This window comes from Dendrobium catenatum, unplaced genomic scaffold, assembly GCF_001605985.2.
Source record: "Dendrobium catenatum unplaced genomic scaffold, ASM160598v2 original_scaffold_132493, whole genome shotgun sequence".
Taxonomy (NCBI): Eukaryota; Viridiplantae; Streptophyta; class Magnoliopsida; order Asparagales; family Orchidaceae; genus Dendrobium; species Dendrobium catenatum.
Window position 1 is genome coordinate 137,656 of NW_021450928.1, and position 6,413 is coordinate 144,068.

General features: G+C 31.3%; 1 non-coding gene across 1 annotated transcript; it reads left to right on the forward strand.

The window, feature by feature from the left end:
- Positions 1-4,774: 4,774 nt before the first annotated feature.
- On the forward strand, positions 4,775-4,880 carry LOC114578728. The gene has a single exon (XR_003699694.1). It is a non-coding gene; the product is annotated as a small nucleolar RNA R71 (small nucleolar RNA).
- Positions 4,881-6,413: the final 1,533 nt, after the last annotated feature.

Below are 6,413 nucleotides of genomic sequence, written 5' to 3' on the forward strand. Positions count from 1 at the left end.
CAACCCTTTTTCTAAGGGAAGAGGTAGTATTTATAGGAGGGAAAATGAGATGGAGGGCTTGGATCTTGCCACTTATGTCAAGGTCAACAGCCTTTTCACTTATGGACTAACCAATACGATCTAAGGGAAGGTTCTAGAGAGTTTGAAAGAACATGGCAGGTTGTTGAGGGGGTTATGGTTGAGCCAATAATTAGAGAGATTATTTTAGGGAATCTTACCACATCAACAGCTGAGGTGGCATAAGCTTGACAAGATCTATAGAGGGAAGGTTCTAGAGCCTATTCAAACCTTTGGTTGGGTCTAATTTAGGGTGGATCAATAATGAGCCAAAGAAAGTGGATTTTTGGTGGCTTGGTTCAACCCAAATGGTTAACCCAGGTTAAACCATGGGTTGGGCTTCATGGGTCATATTCAATGGGTCAATACACATTTGCTACAATTATTTAGGGAATTTCATTTTTCAAGGGTGGGTTTTGGCACATAAAAATCCCTTTTGCTGCACTTTCTTTAACCTAAATTGTTAAACCAGGTGGTCCCATGAGCTCAAATATTTTTGGATGACTCATTGGGATCCAATGAGTTGTCCCTTAGAGTTTGGTTTAATTGTGTGGTCAAAATTTAGAGTTTTAAAATTTAAAGTGTGTATGGTATGCTTTAGTCAACCATGTTTGATTAGGGGTCAATGGTGGGTCAAACAAGTTCAAATGATATTTTGGACATGTTGGAAGTGGTCACATGTAATGGGAATTCCATTTAGTCCAAAATGCATATTTAAAGGCTAAAAGGGCCCTTTGGTCAACCTTGTTTCAATGCATTGTAAATGATATTAATAATTTGTTCGAGTTGGTCTCAAGATTTGGTGGGGTCTCCATACATGTAAATTGGTTTAAAGGGATAAAAGGAAAATTTGGTCAACATAGGTTGACTTGGCCAATTGGTTGACCAATGTTTGAGATTTAGTTCAATGCATTCCAAATCATATTTTGGTTATGGTGGAGGAAGTTGCATGGCTTGATTTGATTGAGTCATATTGAGGTTTAAATAAGTTTTAGTTTTTCTAGTTTAGGATTTTAGAATGTTATGGCAAACCAAGTTTCAACGTTGATTTAATGCATCATGGTAATGATAATGATCATGATCAATGAGTTTGGAGAGGCTTCGAATGCTGGCTTAATGCATCATACTTTTCTTTCTAGTTTTGATTATTTACGAGATCTTTCACCATTGAGTATTTAATGGAGTCAACCATAAATTTTTCCTATTAAAATTTAGGATTGAGCATTGATTTCCATTAAGAATAATGAATCAAGTACTTTCTTATTGAAATTTAAAACAGACTTCTAAAAAAAAAATTCATATTAAAGTGTTTATGTTTAATTTATTTTTTATTTTTTAATAATTTAGATCAAGACACAATCTAAAAACTTCAAACCGGGAGGTTATTGAAGCAGAATTTTTTTTATAATAATGTATTCATGGAGAAAAATCCCATATTTTATAATCATGAAATTATTCCTCTATAATCCACTTTAAAATACAAACAGACTTTTACATGCAGACATATCATTCTTATACAAATGCATAATAGTTCAAATATCTAAAAATTCAACAGATCACCTATCTTCTAATCGATTCATAATGGGTTACATAGTACTCTAATCTTGGAGGTCTCACAACTCTCCCATCCTCAAAAAATATCATCCTTGACAATTTTAAACTCAAGGCATCAAAATAAATCAGGATATAACTACCTCATTTCAAATTCTTTTGTCCAAGTGGTTTTTTTTAAGTTTTTCTCTTCCACTAAACTTTAACTATTCAAATCTATTTTTTCCTTAACCTTTTTACATCATATGCTAAAATCCTTTATGTTTTCTCACTGTACCATAGATTTGAATGCACCTCAATTTCTTTAGCAGGTATATGATTTCCAAAGTTGAATACATTTTATAAGATGTGACATGTGGAATATAATGTAAATATCAGACATAAGATCTAGTAAATATAACCTAAAGGTAGACTTTTTAGTCCTTTATATAATTTCAAAGGGCATAACATATCTAAGACTCGACTTTTCTTTCTTAACAAATCTATTGATGCACTTCACTAGCCTGATCTTTGGTAGATGATAAACTACAACTCAAAAAGCATCATGTCCTAATCTTGAGCTCAAAAATTCCATAACGAAATTTATATACACTTATTCCCATTTCTACTATGGAATAGGTAATGGCTGAGGAAAATCGATTACATATGTTATGTTTTCACTAATTATCAGACTTCTTATTTTGATACAAAATCTGCTACACCTTTCTTTAATCCAAACTACCATAACATAATTTTTAAATCATTATACATTTTATGACTTCTTAGATTAATATTATAACTTGAATGATATTCTTTGTGTGGAATAACTAATCTCAAATCTCTAGAATAAGGAAACCATAACCTGTTCTTATAGAAGATAATAACAGAAGTGGATACTTATAATTTATTTTTTTAATGAATTTAATATAGTCAATCGACTTCAAATATTTTGTATCTAGCTTCTAGGATTCTTGAATATTTTCTTGTAGAGATGATTATATAATATTGTTGGCAAAATGCTTTTTTCTAGTATCCTATCATTGTTGAGTAGCTATCAAATCCATCTCAATCAAAGAAGCTCACTCCACATACTCAGAGAAATCAGAAATTTAAAATGGAAGTAATAGTTATCTTATGATGTCCTATAATCCCCTTAGATATCTTTAGCATTTTTCCTTATGAGTGTTAATCAACTACAAAGTATACTTGAAGCAATAAATTTTATCTCATAATGCAAAATGATCCTACCCCGTGAATCAACCTCAAGAAAGTCTTCTATTTTTGCTAACGTCAGGAGTACAAATCAGACTAGAGGAATATTTAAAAACTCCTCTAACCTAATTAGATAATTTAATCTCCCTTAAAATATTTTTTCCTACTTGTCCATCCACCAATGCTCAACCTCTCCATCTAATAAAAAAAAAAATTCCAATGGTATTTCCTCTCTGGAGGATACTACATACCATCAAATTTCTTCTCTAATCTCTTCAGCTAGTCCTCTGCTACTCTAATAGTTAAACTAATCAATCATTCTAGTTACAACCCAATTTGAAATTATAAGTTATAGATTTAATCATTAACTAATAAATATTGAAGTGAATAATTGAGTTTTAATGTTAAAATTATACTTTCACTAGTTCTTCATCCCTTGTTTTAACTCTCATATATCATCATTTTTAATTTATGATTAAGATTGTATTTTTAATCTTATGCTTTCATCGATATCAATTTTTGAATGTACTCTTCTTTTTCTTTTGATTATTTTTTTCTCTTTTTCTTTTTTGTTTTCCTTTTGTATAGTACATAATATTTGAAATTAAGTTCAGCTTTTGCTTTAGACCTTCATACAATATTAATGATTTTAATGTAAGGACTTGAAGAGAAAACTAATTTTATCTTTAGTTTAGATATGATTTCAATTTTTAATGTACTCATATCTAATTTGTAATACTAATTATTCATATTACAATTTTAAAAATTAATTTTATAAAGGTATATCATATAAATTCAAATTATGAAAATAGCTTAAATTGTTGATTGATTTAAGTATTATCTTTTCCAACCTATAAAATATAAACAAAGTTTATTTAAACTAAGATATAGTGTTTTATTATTATCCTAATTTTACATAATTTTTATAAGCGTTATTTAAATAATCAAAATATAAATGTAGGATAATAATAATTTAAGCGTAACTAGAATTTGCTAATATACAAATAAAACACATAAACAATCAATACATCCACATGCTTTCATAAAAATGATAAAATGTGCATAAAACATATATTGAACACAAAACATGACATAACATAATAGGTACTAGCATAACATATATATGGGTTACCTCCTAGAAGCAACGCTAAGTTTATAGTCATTAGATAGAATTGCTCATATTTTCTATTAAGCTAAGATGGATGATTGTTACTCTTCAATTTTGTCTCATGATTTATGCTTCCTTCTCATTAGGATTAACTTCTGTGTTACTAGGTAAGGATTCTATGAGCCTACTAATTATAGAAATTGTAAGCCGACATAATTGAGGTTTCATGTTTGTAATTGAAGCAGGTTAGTTTTGTAATTGATTTTCCAATTATACGACCTCATCTCCTAGTGACATTTTTCTAGTTTCATACTGATTGTCTTGATTAAATTGAGGAGGATAAAATAGTCTTGGATTATTATTAGCTTGATTTTGATTATTGTAATTTCCTCATTTATTATTTTGATTAGAATTCCAATGATTTTTACAATTATTATTTGATCAACTAAAATTAAAGTGATTCTTCTAACCTGGGTTATATGTATTTGAATAGAGATTATTTTATCTTCCAATCAAATTTATGATTTTAATCCATTAGATGTCATTATCTTTCATTATGCTTTTATCTTGAAAATGCAAAGATGAATCAGAATTTAAACTTAAAGTGCTCAACTTCTTTGATATTGATATAACTTGTGCAATCAAAATGGATAAAGAATCATTTTGAAAGAGAATGACTCATGCCACTCTCTTAGGATTCACCCTATCAGCACATCACAGAAATTTATTTGTTGTCATTTCTCAATTAATTCATAAGCATCCTCAAAAGGCTTTGAAATCAAACAACCTCCAACTATAGCATCCATTATGGCTCTAAGAGATCCTAGCAATCCAATGTAAAAAGTTTAATTTATTAACCAGTCCAATAAGGCATGATGAGGGCACTTTCTAAGCTTCTCCTTAAATCTCTCCCAATTCTTATAATAGATTATTCTTCTAATTGACTAAAAGAAATAATATCATTTTTATGTTTGGTTGTCCATTATAAAAAGTTTGAATTATTAACCAATCCGGTAAGGCATGATGACAGCACTTTCTAAGCATCTCCTTGAATCTCTCCAAACAATCATAAATAGATTATCCTTCTAACCAAATAAAAGAAGTACTATCATTTTTAAGTTTTACTGTCTTAGAAGGTGGAAATACATTTCTATGAACTTGTGGGCTAACTCATTCCATATCTTATTAGAGCTTGGGGGTAAAAAATTGAACCACATTTTTGCCTTATCTCTTCAATAAATTAGGAATAGTATTAATTTAATGGCATCAACATTAACACGTTGTACTTAAATATCACACAAATTTCTAAGAAATTTGCTAAATGTAGTTTAGGATATTCAATGGGAGTTCCCCTAAATTGAGAATTTTCTACCACTAAAAGATTGCAGGTTTTAATTAGAAATTATTAGCTTGGATGATAGGTCAATTTATGCTATGTTGAATTTCATCCATTGTTTGTCATTCTCTATATCACTTGCTCTCTCTCTCTCTCTCTCTCTCTCTCTCTCTCTCTCTCTCTCTCACACACACACACACACACACACACACACACACACACACACACACTCACTCAAGTCACTCTCTATTCATCCACCTCTCTCTTCCTTTCTATCTCTCCCTCCCTCTCTCTCTATCTCTCTCATTTCTCCCTCTCACTCACTCTCACCCTATCTCTCCACTTTTTTATCATCATCTACATCTCTCTATCTCTTGTTCACTCTATTACCCTCTCCCCCTTCTCTTTCTATCTCTCTTACCTCTCTACTCTATATTTCCCTCTATATTTATATTCCACTCACTCTCTCACTTTTTCTCTCATGCGCAATCCTTTTCTCTTAAAGTATATGTCCCTCTTTATCACTCTCCACCTCTATATTTCTCACTTGGTTTCTCTCTCTCTCTCTCTCTCTCTCTCTCTCTCTCTAGCCACTTTCTACTCCATCTCACTTATTTTCTTTATCCCACTCTGTTATCTCTCTAAAAATACATCTATTCCTCTATCTCCTTCTCCCTCTCATTCCCTATCTATCTTCTCTTACACATTCTCTCTCTCTCTCTCTCTCACTCTCTCTCTCTCTCTCAATTTCTCTCCGCTTATTCTCTTTCTCCCTTTACTAATCTGTTTCACTCTCACTCTCCCTTCACTCCCCCTCTCTCTTGCAGTCTCCTTTCCACACTCTCACCCTTTCTCTTTCACTATTCCGAGCTCTCTCTTTCTCATAACTTTCTTTTTCTTTCAATCTTTCTATCACTCTTTGACTATCCCTCTCTCTACTCTCTTTTATTCTACACTATCTCCTTTTCTTTATCTCTCACTCTTTCTTTCTCTCTAAAAAATATCTTTCCCTCTTGCTCTTTACCTTTCCAACTCACCCTCTTTTAAAAATCTCACTATCACTCTCCCTCTCTCTCCCTCTTTAGTTCCCTCTATCATCTCTCTCTCACTTTCCTTCCCTCTCACTATCTCTATATCTCTATCTATCTTCCTCACTTGCTATCACCCTCA